Genomic DNA, 19,052 nt, shown 5'->3' with positions numbered 1-19,052 from the left:
ACATTCTCCTTCTACTGTTGGATACATTCTCCTTCTACTCTTACCATTATATAAAGATGCCTCTATGATCTGGCTATTGGTGGGGCCAAACAAATTACACAATATTGCATCTTCAATTGCGATTCTCCATTGTGTGGCATTGATTCAAACATTTTATACTTACAATGCTAATTTGAAATTCATTTTATGCTTACCACGCTAAATTTATATTCATTGCTTTCATGCTTGCTTTTCTTGCTCGTAGATTTTACCTGCTTACTTTCAAACTCAAAATTATCATTGACTCACTTTTAAATTATTATCCCCATGTAGAACCATGTCTATTGCTACCACTACCTTTTCTAGTGTGGTGTAGGAGATGGTTGACCACCCTTTGTAAATCATGTCCTTCAATCCTTCCTTGGTATATGCTACAAGAAAGCTCTAAGTTGGTATAGATGCAGCATCAAGCTTGCTTAAGTAGGTACGCAATAATCTTGTACCTTTTTGCTTCTTCTTCGTCTCCTCCTCCTCTTAGAACATCTAGATAGGAATACCACCATGTTAAACCGAGCAATTGGCTTCTTCTTGTTGTTGTTATAGTCACTTGGACACTTATTAGCATAGTGCCCCCTTTGATGGCAAATGTAACATCAGATATTCTTCACTTTTTTATCTTGAGTTGTTAAATCTGGAACATTTGTCTTCTTTGGTTCTCCACTTGCTCCATTATTATTATTGCCAAACTTTGCTTTATTGTTGTTGAATTGCTGGTTTCTTTGATCTTGACCCTTGTTAAAAGGTCGTTTGAATGAAGAATGCGTGTCAAAATCACTAGAAGATGTCAAAGCCTTAAAGAATTTAGAAGTACGATTCTCTTGTTGGAACCTAGGCACACCATTTTTCTTTTCACAATTTAAGCAAGAGATTTAGCAGAGGCAAGAGTATGAGGGAGAAACATGTTAACCTTTGCTCTAATCTTTGGATCCAACCCTAAAATAAACTTCCTTTTAAGCTTCTTTTCATGTACTTTTTCTATAGACTGCATTTGAATGAGAGCATTCCAAATTTTTGGATCCAACCCTAAAATAAACTTCCTTTTAAGCTTCTTTTCATGTACTTTCTCTATAGACTGCATTTGAATGAGAGCATTCCAAATTTTTGAATGTAAGTTTGAACATCCTCCCCTTTGAATTGTTTAAGAGTGTCCCAATGTTGTCGGGCTTTGCCCCTGTACTGAGGAGGTAGAAAGTGTCTCTTAATTTCGTGCTCAAAATCCTCCAAGTACAAGGTCTATGTCACCCATTCTTGGTAGCATTCCACTATAAAGTAGCATTCTGAATCAAATGATTTGTAGCGCACTTGACCTTGTCGTTCTCGAAAAATTTCTCTCCCAAAAAATACTCATTAAATTGGCTAAGCCAAGCTAAAATAGTGCGTGCATCCTTCTTTCCATCCAAATTTTGAAAAGAGAATGCCTTTTGACTAATACGAGATTCTTTCCAAGCCGTTTGAGCATCTAAAGTTGCTTTCACAGTTCAAAGAATAGAATCCTCGTCACTATCGCTTTCAATATCATGCTTGTACAGTTTACGAGATTTCAATTGATCTTCTAATGTAATTCTATGAGTGTGTTCATTGACCAATTGTGCTTGCATTGTAGTAAGTTTCTCTTGAATAGAAGGGGATGCAAGAAAACTAGCCATAATTCATGAAAAATTTAAATAAATAGCAAAAGTCTAGAAATACTTATAATAATTCCCACTCTTGATAATAATTGTGAAGTTCTTGTAACCCGCGAAAAAATAGAAGAGTGATGCAGCCATTCAACGCAATCTCCAATCATCCGAAAGTAGCAGTGAAGCGTCAGAAGGTCGATCAGTGGAAAAATTATTGAGTATTGGAAGAGAATTTGAGCTTCAAAAGAGTGAACAGTGACCAATTTTGTGATTTCTGATTTATTTTAATTCTGCATTTAAAACAAGCGTGAAACGCTGAAAATTTCTTCAGTTTGAAGGTGGGCCGAATTCGAATGAATTTGGGCACTTTTTGAAGGGCTTTTGACTTAAAAGAGCCCCACACATGAATCTCCTCGTATCTTTCAAGCTTTTTACAAGTAAAAGATGGGAATTATGGAGACCATAGATTTATGCAGACTCACAACCACCATTGCAATTTCAAATCACTGGATCCTTGACGAAAGAGTCCAGACACAGGGTATAAATTTTGTGTGCAAGAGAGAATTTTGGATGCACCTAATGGTATGGATCTAGTTTTCGTCGACTTCTGCAGATTTCGAGAGCTCTAGAGCAGGTCGGTGCTGTGCTTTTACGTTTTTCTTTGCTAGCTTTTTTTTTGGGCCTTGTGTAGACCTTGTAGAGGCTATGGGATAGCCTTGTACTAGCCTTTCTAATTAGCCTTAGTTAAGACTTTTTAAATTCTTTTACCTACTCTACACTTGTATTTCCAGCCTTTTTTTTGGTGTCGACATGAAGAATTTGAAGCCGCTCTTTGAAGCCTTGGAATTTTTCTTTTGAAAAAGAAATTTCTTCTTCTTGTACTAAATATTTTCAACCTTCTCTCCTCCCAAAGCTCTGATATCATTGACAGGAAATAAGATCTTGGGGACACATCACTTACTATTCAAACGGATTAAAATATAAACTTCAACTATTACTATGAGCAAGATAGCATAAAAGCATAAATATAAACAAATGAGAGAATATTGGGTTCAATCATCCCCCCTCAAGAAGTGTCGGCCTTCTTCCACCTCTTGAGTATTTATACTTTATTAATTAAAAATAGCCCATAAGCGAAAAATAGATGCACACTTATGCATGGGCTTGCCCTTTACAAAAATGGGGGTTGCTTTTAACACAAGCTTAGGTAAAGTGTTCATATCTAACCACTAAAGGATAATTACAAAAAGAACACAGAGGACTAATTCACGTGCAAAATAAATAAATCTACGCCCAAGTATAACAAATGTGGGCGGCTCAATAGAGAGTCTCCATACTAAGATGCCCATATCCCTCATGCCAAAGTTTGCTACTATTCAAGTCGGTCATGACTGATGATGTAGTGTTCATCTTCTCATTAGCTCTAAAAATTCCTCCAAGTTACTCTCAATGCTTACATGTACTTCAACTAGATGTTGTTAATGAACATAAGACAATGCCAAGGCATGGTTCTTCTTCACTTTGGCAACCTTCAACTCCATAGACTCAAAAAATAGTGATAGACAGCTTGCAATACTTCTTCATGACCTGCTCACAACCCTAATGACTCTACAACAGTGCTTAAGAGCATCCACAATTACCCAAGAATTCAATGCCATGGCCAATGTGCAATACATTTACCACACACTCTCCAAGACTTAATGAAAAGCTTCAGAATCTTATTTTTCCTTTGGTTTGGACAACAACAACCATTTTTCTCAAATCTCCTTCAATCACTTGTAATCTTCTAGATTAGAGTTAGCACCACTATGCCTTAGCTTTTAGATCTGCAATGTTAATGTGCTCCATAGTCTCCAACAAGTGCTTCACATCTTCTTCATTTCTCCATCAAAACTTCTTCTTCTTCACCACTCTTTCTCACACTCATAAAACCCTAAGAATGAGAACACTAAGCTTTGATACCATGAAAAGAGAACACCAAGATTTGATACCATGAAAAGATGTTCTTAGTGGCATGGAAAGGCAGAGTGAAAGACTTTAGGTTTGTTGATGGGAAGAGTAATGTTGAGGAAATATTGATCCAGCATGTTTATATGCACAAAGAGCTTATTGTCCATGGATTATCTAGACTATCTTCCACAACATAGACCTATATAGCAAGTTTGAGTGGATACGAACAAAGCAAAAACAAGGAAATTACATTACTCCTTTGAATGAGGGAAAGTGTCCTTTTATACAATATGCTCAAGGCATGATCATCCTTTTGCCTTATGGGGTAACTCTCACACTCCCATTACAATGGGCAAACCGACCCCTCTATAGGTGCCCTGAGTGCTAAAAGTTCACCGTCCTCCCAGTCAACAACCATCAGAAAACACGTACATAACTCCCATACATGTGTATACCACTAGACTACCACAATCCAAGTATAAAAGATGACCATTGTCAACCACGCGAGCATGAGAAGGTGGAGTCATGCTTGAATAATGATGCTACCAAGCCATATTCTCCCTACTACTGCACTAAGGGCGGGTTAAACCCTTCGCCGCCTTGGCTCCTAATTTAATGCCTCATGCCACAGGTGGCTCCTACAAGCTTCTCCTACAACATGGTTGACTTGAATTGAAGCCCATCCTTTACAACCAACATAAATTATACACATGAGTGGAAAAATACACAAATGATTTCGTGCAATTCCATCCAAGAGGGGACTTGAAAGTACTATGTCTAGGCCCAAAGAGGAGATGTAGATAAAGCCCAAGCCTAGGTGTTAGTGAGAGAGGCCACTACAGCCCGATGTGTTGAGTTATCGATTTACTTTACATGGTAGCAAGAATCATTCTCTCTAGCCGGATCTCCTCTCGAGGGGTTCACCTCTAAGAAATTTTATGTATCACGTGTGTTCAAGAGGTATTTAAAAAACCCCTCACACTTACATACTTTGATGAATGAAATGACCCCTTTTTCTTTTTGAACTTACATGTTTTTTTTTTCAAAATTGGTTATAAAAACATCTCTTGCAAATGCAATTCTGTAATTGTTTTGAATTAATATACCCCTCTTGTGATGAACTCACGTGCTACACTTACATATTTTAGGTGAACCCCCTGAGGATCTCCTATAGTTCGTTGCCCAATGCCCACTGTGCCGATCATCAATTGAACAATTAACTCCTTCTACACAACAATTATAGAAGAAGGTTGATCCCACCTCTCGTGAACCCATAGCAAAGAAGAGATCAATCCATGCAGGGTGCCATGGCAATAAAATTGTCAGGATGGGGGGTGCTAGGTACCAAGTAGAGGTGAAACGAAAGGAAATAAAAATTAGAGAGGAAGAATGTGGTGAGGAAGGCGGGTGGTAGAAGCGCAAGGTTGTGGAGGAGATAGACAATGAGACCAAGTGTGAGAGTGATAAGCATACGTAGGAGGGGTTAATAAGGCATACATAGATAACTGATAAGCTACAAGGGAGAGGTACGTGGTAACTGATTGGATTGGTGATGGCGCCAAACTTCACACGTCAGCAGGTCATTTACGTAGACATGTGCAAACACGTCTAGACACGAATAGCAAAAAAGCTAAGCAACTTCGGAATAATAACTAGGCAACAGAAGATCTACGCGACTTCATAATAAGAGCTAGGCGGAGGAGCAGTGGGGGTAAGCTAGGCGACCTAAAGCATGACGAGCAACACTAATATGAATTAAGCTAGACGAGACTTGGGAGGGGGAGTGATGGAAACTCACCCCTCCCCAGCAGGATCACTAGAAACTTTCCCTACCTGAGCCCTAACTATATCAAGTTTGAGTGGATACGAACAAAGCCAAAACAAGAAAATTGCATTACTCCTTCGAATGAGGGAAAGTGCCCTTTTATACAATATGCTCAAGGCATCATCATCCCTTTTCCTTATGGGATAATTCACACACTCCCCTTACAATGGGAAAACCGACCCCTCTATAAGACCGAACTGTAAGTGCCTAAAAAATGATAGAGAAACATGCTATCTTTAATCTTGAAAATGATCTAACTACAAGTTTGTTTTTGTTTCTACTGACTAAGATGTTTATCCATCATCTTATGACGAATGACAGCCTATACAATGCATATTGGGGTTATTTGATGTTTTGCATGGGACAATAGGAGAACTGTAGTACAGAGGTAGACCTCCAACACAATTGGCACAATATAATGTTTTCTTTTATGATCATTTCTATAAGCTGGTGGATAACCAACACACATGGTATCTAGAAAGACAAAAACTTCCATCATGGAATATTGTAGACTAGCCAGTTTCAAATGCTTCTATTAGTGAATCCTATAGAGGCAAACTTCTTGTGGAAGTTCAACATTCATTATGGACAAGTATTGCCAACAAGAATTGCTAAAGTGAACATATGCATGCCTATTTCAATGTTTGTAGACTTTTTTAGCAAGTACTTAATAAAGGTTATCAAGACAATGCTCAGATATAGAGTTAATGATGCAAATAAAGGTCGTGATTTTCTTAATTATGGTCGGGATAAGAAAAATTTCAATAAGATGCATTGTGAAGTTGTGCCAAAAAAAGTTAAAGTGAAGTATATGATTAGGTCTCAAAATTTTATAATGTCTTTCTATTATAAACGCAGTCGGTTCTAGTGACCAAATTGTCCAATGGATTAAGATTTGGATACATCTAGTGAAGGAAAGCAATTTATTGACATACAGGTATATGAAGGGGTAACATTATTGGCTATTATATCTCTTAGCCAATGTTGTACACTCACTCAACTATGCCATGATCTTCTTACTGAAAATAAAGCTAATTTACCAAAGAGCTTTACATTCATTAAATAAAAAATAAAAAGGTAATTTCATTAAATAAACAACAGAAAGGTAATTTCAATGTAATGCTTTCTTATTTCACTTTACATTGAATTAGTCTTTTTAATTCATATCAATAACATCACATGATAACATGTATTACAAAGAAGAGAGAGAACTATACGCTCACTATACACTACAAAGATATACCAAATGACATTTTGTAATATCTTTCATGATGATTAACAAAATACAAGTAAGGTGTCAAATTCTGTCTTTTTATGTACAAAAATAATAAGGATGACATTTGTCATCATCAAAATATACAATTACATTATACTACTAAGTAGGTTTGACTTCATCATCAAAATATACAATTGCTAGGGGAGGTTGCAAGATGAGGGTACTCACTTTCGTTCACTCTCTCTAAAATTGGGACATCCATGCATCTCGGGCGGAGTACCTCGATCGTGATAGTGCCGTGAATTAAAACACGACACGTGCCTCCCGAGCCTAAATCGACATATCTCGATCGAGATGCCAACTAATGCCACGCTAGAGCAGGTCCGGGTTTCCAGGCGTCATCCATGTCACCATTACATGTCACCGCCACCACAATATCTTGATCGAGATATCTATCCCACTCGGATCCACATCACGGCCACGCTCTATCCCCCTAGGCGAATTTGACTAGCACATCTCCATCGTCCACGTATCTCGAACGAGAAATTAACATCAAATCGCGACCATTCATTGTTCGAGGTAATGGGATACAATCTTCACCGTTCCCATATCTCGATCGAGATACTGAGACACCGTCCAAGTAACTCGTTCGAGATAAAGAGGTACAATCTCCACCGTCCAAATATCTCGTTCTAGATATGTAGATGCAATATTCACCGTCCAAATATCTCGATCGAGATACTCGTTGGCAGACTTGGAGGCGATGCTTTCGTCCCTTCGTAGCCTTCACGATATTGTTTATGTAGATGAGTGGATAGCCCACCATCGCACTGCTCCTATGTCACATGGCCTGACATATCGTCAAGTCTGTGATCTTGCTTCGATTAGGGATGGAGCGTACTTAGATCTTTTCCTCGATAGCCGTGGGATGAGGCTTGGGGCGGGCAAGCCCCTTTCTATTTCGCGGTGTTCGCATCCTCGTATGGCGGCACATATCTATAGTCGATATGTTGCCGCATATGGGAGGATGCCGAACAACCGCGCCAGATTCCCATATACTTCGCAAAGCAATTATATGCGGAGTTTGTCTTAGGGGAGGAGGTGGATTACACCAGCCATCGGGTGGTGGTGCTTTGGCCGAGGCCGTCTCCAAGACCAGGGTAGGCGGCCTCCACCCGCCCTTCGTGTAGCACCTACTACAGATCCTTCATTTGTGCCATTGTCGACACAGTAGAGGCACTTGGCACCCAGGTCGGCATTGACGTACGGAGTACCACGGAGAGCATCCAGCACGTGGTGCGCCTGTTCTCACGATCTATACTGACGACAGATGTTGAGGTATTTACATATATATTACTTCTTAAGTTTTTTTAGTCATTTATTTACATGTTTATATGTACTTTTCTATATTTTTACATGAGCGGCATGGTTGATTGTGTCACATAGGGTCCCACTGAGAGACTCACTCAGGAGTTGGTAGAGACGAGAGCGGAGATTGACCGCCTCAGAGCTGCATTACAGACGGCAAAGGCAGCTACTGCAGAGACACAGCATCTGAGAGAGTCCGACATCCAGTAGGTAGGTTTCTCTTGCACGTAAAAGAGTTATAATTAAGGTCCTAAGTTATAAATTTCTTTAAGTAATACCTAATGAGAGACTAATGAATTATTTTAATGCTTTACTTTTTTGCGTAGGCTCGGACCGAGGTAGAGAGCTCTAGAGCTGAGGCGGCACAGCATCATCAGATTATGGAGCGGATTGCCCAGCATAGGGCAGAGCAGTTGATGCTGCATGTTCGAGAGTATCGCAGATCCTCGGACGTGACAATGCCATACCTACCTTTATATCCACGGCTGTCTCACAGAGGTTTTTCGACGACCTCTCCCGCAGGATGCACCACCCTTTCTACGTGATGCGTGTTGCGCTTTATGTATCGAGGACATTGATAGTACTGGCGGATATGCCCTGGGATGTGGACATTTTTTCCATTTGTCTTGCATCACCCAGGAGCTAGTACGTTTCTCAGCATGCCCCTCCTGTCGTGCACGCGTCGACCTAGCGACATACAGAGTTCTGGGCATCGATGATCGTCACCCAGGCCTCGTTCGAGTAGATGCTAGGACAGGCAGGCCTATTGATTTTACATCAGCTATTGACTTGGGATTCGACGCCTTTGACGATAGAGATCAGGAGCCTGAGGTGCCTCCAAAGATTGAGTGGAGCTCACATGAGTTTGATGCATACCAGAGAGTCCTACATGAGAGCCAGATCACAGCATATGAGCGCGTGGGTGGTGCTGGTCCTAGTGGCACCTCGGGTGATGGTGCTAGCAGCAGTGCTGCTTCTCATGATGAGCAGCGTGTCCTTACAGCAGAGGAGCTTACACGAGCAGAGTGGTAGACACGTACTCTTGCAGATTATAGATTTTGGGTTTACAGACAGAGACGTCTTGCATTAGCACGACGTAGAGAGAGAGAGAGAGGGCTATAGCAGCTTTTGGGACTCGGGAGCTCCCGAGTACACCGGCACTAGCTCACGATCTTGCCTTTGAGGCAGACCTCCCCGCAGACATTCGACGACCCCTGCAGCCGGCACAGCCTCCTCGACGTGCACAGCAGCCTCAACGCGCACGTCGACCGGCAGTTAGAGATGACGATTTTGATTGGGTTGCCGTTGATAGTGACTAAACTCAGACTAGGTGGGTTAGCTCACTTACATTGTACTTAGATTTTTGGACAGTGACTAACCTCAGAGTAGCTGGGGTAGCTCATTTTCATTCTGATGTACTTATTTGATGTTTATATCATTATGAGTTTTTTCATTATTGAGTATCATTACATTTTAGTTGATGTTCTTGATTTTATTATATTTTTTAACACTTTGGCTATCATATTGTTTGTTGAAAATCTCCATGCCATCGTACCCAAACATGCTCCGATGGGAACCAAACTTTGCAAGCATGGGGGGGGACCCACCCCCACATGCTTGCAAAGTTTGGTCCCCATCGGAGCATATTTGGATTGGTAATTACTGCTCCGATGGTGGGGACCCACACCCACAAGAACATCAACTAAAATGTAATGATACTCAATAATGAGAGAACTCATAATGATATAAACATCAAATAAGTACATCAGAATGAAAATGAGCTACCCCAGCTAGTCTGAGGTTAGTCACTGCCCAAAAATCTAAGTACAACGTAAGTGAGCTAACCCAACTAGTCTGAGTTTAGTTACTATCAAGATAGAGATCTAGTCAGCAGCACCCTCTCTAGCTCTCAACTGCTCTAGAATGCTCTCATGGTCATCCACTCGAAGCCGAAAACGAGGGTGAGAACTGTGTTTTCGGCTCTGTACTCGAATAAGAGTGAGCCTGGTAGCAACCACTAGATGAGAGAACTGAAATGCCTCTAACTCCCACTTCCACTGCTGGAACTCAAGACACCCCCGCCGATGAAGTCGAATCTGCTAGTAGAACCGGCCTGCCACAATCATGCTATGGGCGTCATAAGAAAACCCATGATCATCCACTGTATCCTGGTCAAGGATGCACTTTGGCCTAGTGCAACTCATCAGAGAGTAGTCTACTCCCTCGCTATTTCCCTCACTGGCAATAACAGCAAATACATCACCCTCCTGTAGCAAATCTGTGAGGTCATCATAACTGACCATGAACGCAGGACCTATGTGCTCATCAGACAGCACTGGGATGTGAAGGATGCTTGGGGGAGAGGAATGTCTGTATCCATGCATCTGCCCATCCTCTCGAGGCACAATGTGACCAATCGCCATCCATACATGCTCCACAGAAGCATGCAAACCGTCGTGTGTAAATCGTAGGGGCTGCCATGCACGTTGATGGAATGTAAGCCCAAGGTGCCAGGTACTGTGTCACAATCATGGAGGCTCTACGGTCAATCATGCCACCATCCACATGCCAAAAAAATCTCATGACAATCCGAGCATCACGTTTGGGGTACGATGATGCTGCACTCCCACACAAATGTTGGGAGCACCACTCGACTACGTGGCCCGCATCTCTGAACCGCTGAGTATCCTGCCGCAACTGATGACGCCTCAAGGCACGTTTCACACATGCGCCCGCACCATCATGCTCTCCCTTCCCGTGACCAGTCTCAAAGAACGACCAAATCACTGGGATACTAGACTGCACATGCCACCTATAAATCCATAAAAGATAGTCTTAGTTATTGTTTTCTTTAAGATGTTCTAGTGAATTTAGTTTAATTGTCAATGTAAGAAAACCATAAGTACTACCTGTAGAGCTAATAGAATTGTCGTGAATTTAGTTTAATTGTCAATGTAAGAAAACCATAAGTACTACCTGTAGAGCCAATAGAATTGTCGTGATGACTTGAACTGTGCGCCCTAACCATCCGACCAAACCCATCGCTGGACATGTCTGATCCCACAATCTCCTAAAAAATCGTCATGGAGACGAAAATAGTGTTGCACAAAATGTGCATCATGTGAACGATCATCACTGATATAGAAATGATACTCTCGAATAATGACACGTGTCTCGGGGGTACTCGCTATCCCATCTACATGAGCCTCTGCATGTCGATAGCTAATGTGGACCATAATAGCAACCTGGTGAGGTAAGCAATACATACGTTTAGGACACAAAAAATCAAATAAGTAATGTAGCTCAAACATAAAACAAATATTACAAAATATAACCATTACCTGCTCTGAGAAGTAATACTCAGATTGTATCTCCTGAAAAGGTGTGAAAGTGTAGTTCTCTGTAAAATCAATCACAGAGACGACCACACCAATAGGAAACTCTACTAGGCATGCTCGGAACTGACGATCCTGCCACTTGGCACAATGACTGTGCCGTATGTAGGGGTAGATCTGCTCCCTAAATGTGGCTGTGAAGTGACAACGTGGTGTATGTTTGTCCACGAGCTGCAACTTCCTGGATTGTCCACCACTCTGGAGCTGGTGTGTCACATACTCATAACGTTGCCATGCCACTATCTCTTGGTCACTTGCATCAAGATCTACCATTTGTAGATGTGCAAGTGAACCACATGATGTGCAAGTGAACCACATGATGTGCAATTGCTCTCCACACAAGGCATCCTATGGAACTGGGCATCCTCCGTGCGTGCACACAAAAGAGAGTGGATGAAATCACGTGGACTACGAGGCAACTCTCTATGCCCACTAAGAGAATGGAACACATCATAAAAAAGTTTGAACTCAACATGGTAGCGACAACAACATGTGTCACGCTGACGTGAGTACCTCACAAACCAAGGCTTACACCCCTCAAATGACCTTTGCCCAATTTTAAGCTCTGGATACGAAGCCACAAATTGAGAATACAACTCAGTTTGGGTCATTTCAAGAAAGCAAGCACCGTGCTCAATGAACACTCCTCTTGTCAGTCTCTTACGCAAAGCTTTCTTGAAAACTGGCGAGGCACGACAATTCTCCTCCCAAAAACTTTCTATCAAGGTTCTAGTGGTTTCATCTAGTAGGCGATCATGCCTAGCTACACGACCACTACTCGCCCACAAAGCACCAACCTCATTGGCATCTAAACTTTGTCGTCTAATAGACCCAACTCTAAGTGCGTGTGGTGCTATGGAAAGGATGCGAGATGTGGCACTAACCTTACCCTTCATTTGGGAGCTACTTATGGCTGCCACAATAGCCCGTCGAGCAGCCAAAGCGTCCGCAGAGTTCCTCTTCTTGTTAACTATATAGGAATGACGAACACTTTGTAGCACCGCCATGCCAGCTCTCCTCTCTCTTCGACCTCCAATGTCGGAAAGCGCCATGCAGTTGCCCATGTTGGGCAGATCAATCAAAGCTTCAAGCACACATGCCTGTGATTGATGAAGGCGTGAGGTCTTTGAAATAGGAATGGAAGATTGCATGGGCACGACGATGTGCCCCTAACTTTGATAGTTCTTTCCTATCCACACGAAGGGCGCCCAAAGGAGGGGGGTGGGTTCTTGTAGAAGAGAGGACTCAAGAAGGGCGGGTTCATGTGGATTATCTAAACTAAGGGGTAGTGGGGGGGAAGAGGGCGAAGGGAGAGGAAGTGGAAGAGGAGGAGCAAGGCTTGGATCATCGCCAACGGAAAGTGTTGCTCGTTGACGTGCTCTCCACTCTCTCTTTCTCTCACGAGCTACCCTTCTCCTCTCCTCCTCTTGAACTTGGTGGATGGGGGGGAGTCTAGTCCTATCACGTTTCCGACTCCTACGACTTTGAGAACCCATTCTCAAGGAAGCTAAGAGAGAAAATATTATAAAGGCTCAATGATGGGATAGTACTAGAGATAAGTGTGGGATAGTACTAGAGATGTGTGATTATATAGGAAAAATAGGTTATCCACTTCAAATCTCATTGGATTTCCTATCTAAGATTGATTGGATAACTAGGATAAACATAAAGATAATTAAAGAAAAACTATTATCCACTTAAAAATCAATATTATTAATAATATTTATTAACAAGTCTAAATATTTATCATTACTAGATATATAAATATATCTTTTATTTTATAATTATATAACTGCTTTTTTTAATAAAGTATTTTTTTTTTAAATTTTATTCAAAGGTTTATTCTACTTTAAAATTTTTCAAGAAATATTAAATTAAAAAATTTATTTTTTAAAAATTATATGAACTTTAATAATAATATTATTGATCTAAACCCAAAATATAATCCTTTAAAATTAGTGATTTTAAATTCTTTTATTTAATAAGTTATATATATTTTATTATTTAAAATTTTATATTCTATTTCTCTAAATTACTAAATTAACTTTTTCAAAAATATGTTTTTGAAAAAAGAGGGGAGGTGGGAAGGAGGTGCCATGTGTCACATGCGTGCATGACACGTGGCATTCTCTTGACATGTGACACTATTATGGTTGATGTGGCAATTCCATGATGTGGCACGCCATGTCACCAAAGTGCGAGGTGGCATGCAAAGGTGGCAAGATGATGTGGCATTAATGATGACTAGGAAGATGAGGTGGGGAGTCAACTAGGTTGACCATGTTGAGGTGGCAAGCTGCTTATGTGGATCCTCTCGATGCTCATGTGGACATAAAGTGGCATGCATATATAAGATTTGTGCCTACCCAAGCCTCACACATAGAATGAAACCTAAGCTGTGAAGTTTACCAAGCCTAGATTTCCAAACCTAACTAGGATTGGTTTTAGACTTGAAAAGGGGAGAGTGGACACAATATGGGAATTTTCACTTGGGAGGATTGAAAATGGACCTTCCCATACTCAAATCAAGCCAAAATTTTTTTAATAGGATCATGGCAACAAGAGTATTGATCCCTTGAGTTTTTAGATTGAAAGATTCAATATTTAATTTTCTAGAATTAAATTACTATTAAATCTCTAAAAGTACCAAAACAACAAGATAAGCATTGATACTTACAAAGTAGACATAACATCAAATGAAACATATAATATAAATGTTGATACTTACAAAGTAGACATGGAATGCGTCCCAACTGTCGCTTCCAAGGTGAGAGCTTCCTACGCTCTCCATTCGGGCTTTGGCCGCATCCTCTTGTTGCTTGTAGTGTTGGGAATTTCGAGCATGCTTTTGCTTCTCCTCATTCCAATCCTCGGTGCTCATGTACCAAGGCTTCTCACCCTCTACCTTCACTCTCCTAGTCACATCTCCCCGCCAATGTTTCATGACGTCCACCATGTGGTCATTAATCTACCTTATGGGGACGACATCACTACCGCCGGTCGGCTTGTACTCATCCTTGATTTGATTTATGACTCTATCTTCTTGTCTTTATCCAACTTTGGCCATAAAGTCATAAAGTCATTTGCAAAGACAATGTGGCAAAGCTCGTGGATGCGGCTCTTCTGCTCGAAATTATCCAAAACCACATTGCCATTGACAATCGTGTAAACAATCAGAGGGAGATAGAAAGCCCGATTAATTCTTGGGCTTCAGTTTCGCACACTCTTCTCCCTAGTCTTTGACATTGCCAGTTGCACTCCATTGACGACGGGTGTGGACTATGTTTTGAAACGTCGCGATGATGATCGCAAGCACTGAGTGCTTTTGGAGCTAGATGGGGAAGGATGCTCACGTGGGGGCGTAGACCCATCCGTGCCCCCACTTGGACAACAACCGCCTCCACCTCCACTACTCGAGCATTTTCCTCTCTGAGTGGACGAGCGACCTGAGGAAGGGGTTCTAGCGGCTCTTTGTGGGGTTTGTATAGGTGAACTAGGGTTAGCGGTGGTGGTGCCCGATGGTGCGACTGAAGTGGCCGCCCGTCTCCCAAAATATTATTGTGCCATCACTCTTTGCTCGTGTGTGGCTTGTAAAAACCCATAAACTAATCAGGCGCAGCGACATGGCATATGGAGAGAAAGATGGAGAGTAAGCCGGTGTCTCATCTGGAGTGCGAGACATGTTTCTACACACACATAACAAAGCCCACATGGACACTTTAATAAGAGCATACACATGAATTATCCCTCAAGATTCATTCATTTATGCATGAGGCATTATGCATAAAGCCTATGCATAAAGCTATGCATGAGGCTTATGCATAAAGCTTATGCATGAGGCTTATGCATAAAGCTTAACTAGCCCCCATAAATTTTTCCTCATGAGCAGATACATGGTTTTTGTCTGCCATGTATAAAAATGCTCCCCATTAAATTTGGCTATCTCTTGTGCCGTACTCATGATAATGCGAAGGGGGTCTTATCTCTTGATCCAATTTCAAGATTCAAGGGCAGTGTTTACCCTTTTACAACTCAATTTGATGTTTAGGAGATGATTACAACAGATTTATCAACATAAAATTACTAGAAATTACATTAAATCAAGGGTAACCAATTTGTACGGAATGGTTAGAGTATCAAACCATCTCTTAATTGCAATCTGAAGTTATAAGGATCTGTATCAGATACCTAATGGTTAATTTGAACCCTCAATTGTACCAAAATATAGTGATTAGCATTGATTAATCACTCATTAGCAAATTAATCCTCTATTTTGTGTGCAAAAAACAGAGTATGCGGGGAGTCCAGATCTGAGGCCTTAGAGTTCAAATGAGCTCAAATGTTTTCAAGGCCATTAATAGCATAGTAGAGGATTAAGCCAAGAAACACAAGATTTGACCAAACATTGAATGCTTAATCTCTGTTTTTCCAAAGTCACCTGTAGATTTGATGAAGAGGTTGGATCTCACTATAGACTTATCAAATCAAATTCTGTCTTTACCAGCTTGTAGAGCACGCTTGAAAAACCCTAGGGCCAAGAGGAATCAGACCCATTCCATCTAGTGAAGCAGACCCATTCCATCTAGTGAAGCAGAGATTTCAAATTCTCCTAAGAAAAACGGTGCCTGATAAATCACAAAAATCCGAAGCTATGGTAGGCAGTTTGGCGCAGTGATTTCATGGACTGGAGCACAAGGGTGTTAGCTATGTTTGCCTAAAGTGGCTTGAGCTAATTTGATGTATGATGGGAGATAGCGGCTCCTTCACCAGCTGGGGGTACAGAGGGTTTGTTGAAAAAGAGGTAAAAATATTAATTATCTACTAATCCTAATTAGCCATGTGATTAGCAAGATAATGGGCTCACAAATTGATGGATTCTAGGGTAGGCTCTGATGCCATGTTAAAATTACAGAAATGTGATGAGCTATGGTGGATCAAATGCTAGAATCAACATCATTAATAAAGAGATTAGATGATAATTAAGACGTAATTAGTGAGCAATTAACTGATATCTTAATGTAGGCATAGATAATAAAAAACCAGCAAATTCTCATTAGGGCAATGCCTCAATTTATAGGGTTTACATCCAAGCATCTAATCCCACTGATGTCTTCTTGATTCACTCCACCTCTCCATGTCTTCCCAGAATATCTCCACACCTCCTAAATCTCCTCATGCTACCCTTTATTCTCTCCCAGTAGATACTTCTCACCTTTTCATAGCTTCTCTCACATTTACAGATTTTCTTTTATAGCCTCTTGCTAAGGGCTTGTTCCCGCACCCACCCTATTCACTTGTATATTTCAACATGGTGGGGTTTGGACATGACCCATGGAAGATGTACAAAAAGTAGGTTCAAAAGTGATAATGTGGACCGTTCGGTAGCCTTTAAACATGATTTTGAGGAAAATGGTATATCTTGAGCTTAGCAACTCCAAATGTTACAGAGTTTGAAATTATAAGATCTAATGATCTTTCTGATGATATGTCATATAATGGTGTTTTAACATAAGGCAAGAAATGTTCACCGTGGCCCCCATTTTCAAGGCAAAGATGGCAAAAAATCCCTTCGAGGGCCCAAAAATGAGCCCAAATGTTTCCTAATGTCATCCGTTGAGCATGAAGGGTTAGCTTAAGCTGTAAAGAAATTTTGGCATTACCGTCTTGCTAACAAATTTTTTTTCTATGTTGACCATCAAGCCTTGTTGTATCTAGTAAACAAACCATGCTCCATAAGAAGGATCACAAGGTGGCTTTTTATTCTTCTCGAGTTTGGTTTCATAGTAGCTGTGAGGTCTGGCAAGAAACATGTCATGGCGGATCATCTATCTCGCATACCTAATGGGTGAAGCTTCAATTGGGATTGATAAAATGAGTTACCGGATGCTACACTATTCAAGGTTGAGGCTATTCTAGTGGAGTGAGAAAAGCATTAACCTTTTGGCAAAAAGAGAGTGCACCTTACCAACTTATTTTCGGAACTCTTTATAGAAAAGTTAAGGATGACATACTAAGACGTTGCCCTAGGGAGGATGAGTACTTATACATCATCGAACAAGCGCACCAAGGTGGACACTTTACAGGAAATGTTACAGTGAGAAAAAACTCCAATCAGGGTATTGGTAGGGCCTACGCTCTTTAAAGATTATACACTATTTGTCAAGGGATGTAGTGTACAACAAAAATATTAACAAAAATAGCCCACATGCTAAAAATAGTTACACGCTCTTGCATGGGCGTGCCCTTTACAAAAAAATCGGAGTTACTTTTACCAAAATCTTAAATAAATCCTTCCTATCCAAATCACTAAGGAAAAATACATATAAACCCCCAAGGGCTAGTTCACGGTGCAACTAAATTAATAGGTCCACTCCCATGTAAAACAAAAGTGGGTGGCTAACAAAAATACAAAAATATCTTGTAGTAAATACCATGGCCAAAATACCAAAATCATTGGCTATCCCGCCAATGCCAAAATACTAAAAGGAAAACCTTCTTGGTAATTGCTCACACCAAATCACCGCCATCATGTCCTAGCCATACTGGCTAATGTATTCATATATCCTACACATGGAATATTCGGAATCACCCAAGTGATATGCTACGAACATACTGGTAATTAGGCGTCCCCAATTAACCATAAAGGGATAGACAGATAAATCATAAAAATATTATCCTAGGAGAGCTTTAATTTTTTTTTTGCTTGGCCCTTGGGCCCAAGATCCTCTCTTAGTTGCCTATTTTCCACCACCCCTGTAGGCACTTAATTATCCATTTGTTAGGCGATGCCACTGAGGAATCACCAAGGGGGGTTCTGAACCTGGGACCTCTTTGTCCTAAGGAAAATGCCTTCACCACTTGAGCTATCACCTCATTGGCCCTAGGAGAGCTTCTTCTTCCTCTAATCCTATAAACTTAATAGACGTCACTAAGGAAGAATATTTTGTTGAGGATAAAGGTAAAGATATTATTGATGTGTGTGCTTCACACAAGAAGGATAAGGATGTAGAAGAGGAGGGTTGAGACAACATGGGGGATTCTAAACACATGTCTAGAACTTGGGGGTTTTAGGGCACATGCTAAAAGTTTGGCATTTATATTTGTTTTTGCCACAAGTGTCACAAGTCCAAAACTTAAGAGGTGTGTTTCTCGTGTGTATTAACACAATTATAAAAGAAGGGCAAGCATTTACTTTTGAACACATGATAAACTTTGATAATTTAATAGTAAAGGGCCAAAAGAAGAGGCAAGCATTTACTTTTGAACACATGATAAACTTTGATAATTTAATAGTAAAGGCCAAAGTTTGACTACTCAAATTATTATGGACACAAGTATACTACTAGGGGGGATTTAGGTAAGCTAATCCAAGGTTTATAGAGCCAGATAACTTTGGAGACAAGCCTCCATGGGGGATTTTGGGACACATGTCCAAAACTATGGTGTTTAGGGTATAACTAAAAACTAGTAAGTTTTAGATTAGTTTAGACATAAGTCAAAAACATAGGAGGTAGCCAAGGTTCGTGAGATTCAACTATTTAGGAAGTAATTACATAAATTTTTGACATTCATGCAGCTTTGATTAATCCAGAACTTGAGGGGTTTGTGCAAGCTAGGCCACGATTTGTGTAATTCAATCA

Source organism: Cibotium barometz, chromosome 17, assembly GCF_041138505.1.
Source record: "Cibotium barometz isolate CiBa-2024 chromosome 17, ASM4113850v1, whole genome shotgun sequence".
Classification (NCBI taxonomy): Eukaryota; Viridiplantae; Streptophyta; class Polypodiopsida; order Cyatheales; family Cibotiaceae; genus Cibotium; species Cibotium barometz.
This window is presented reverse-complemented; position numbering follows the sequence as displayed.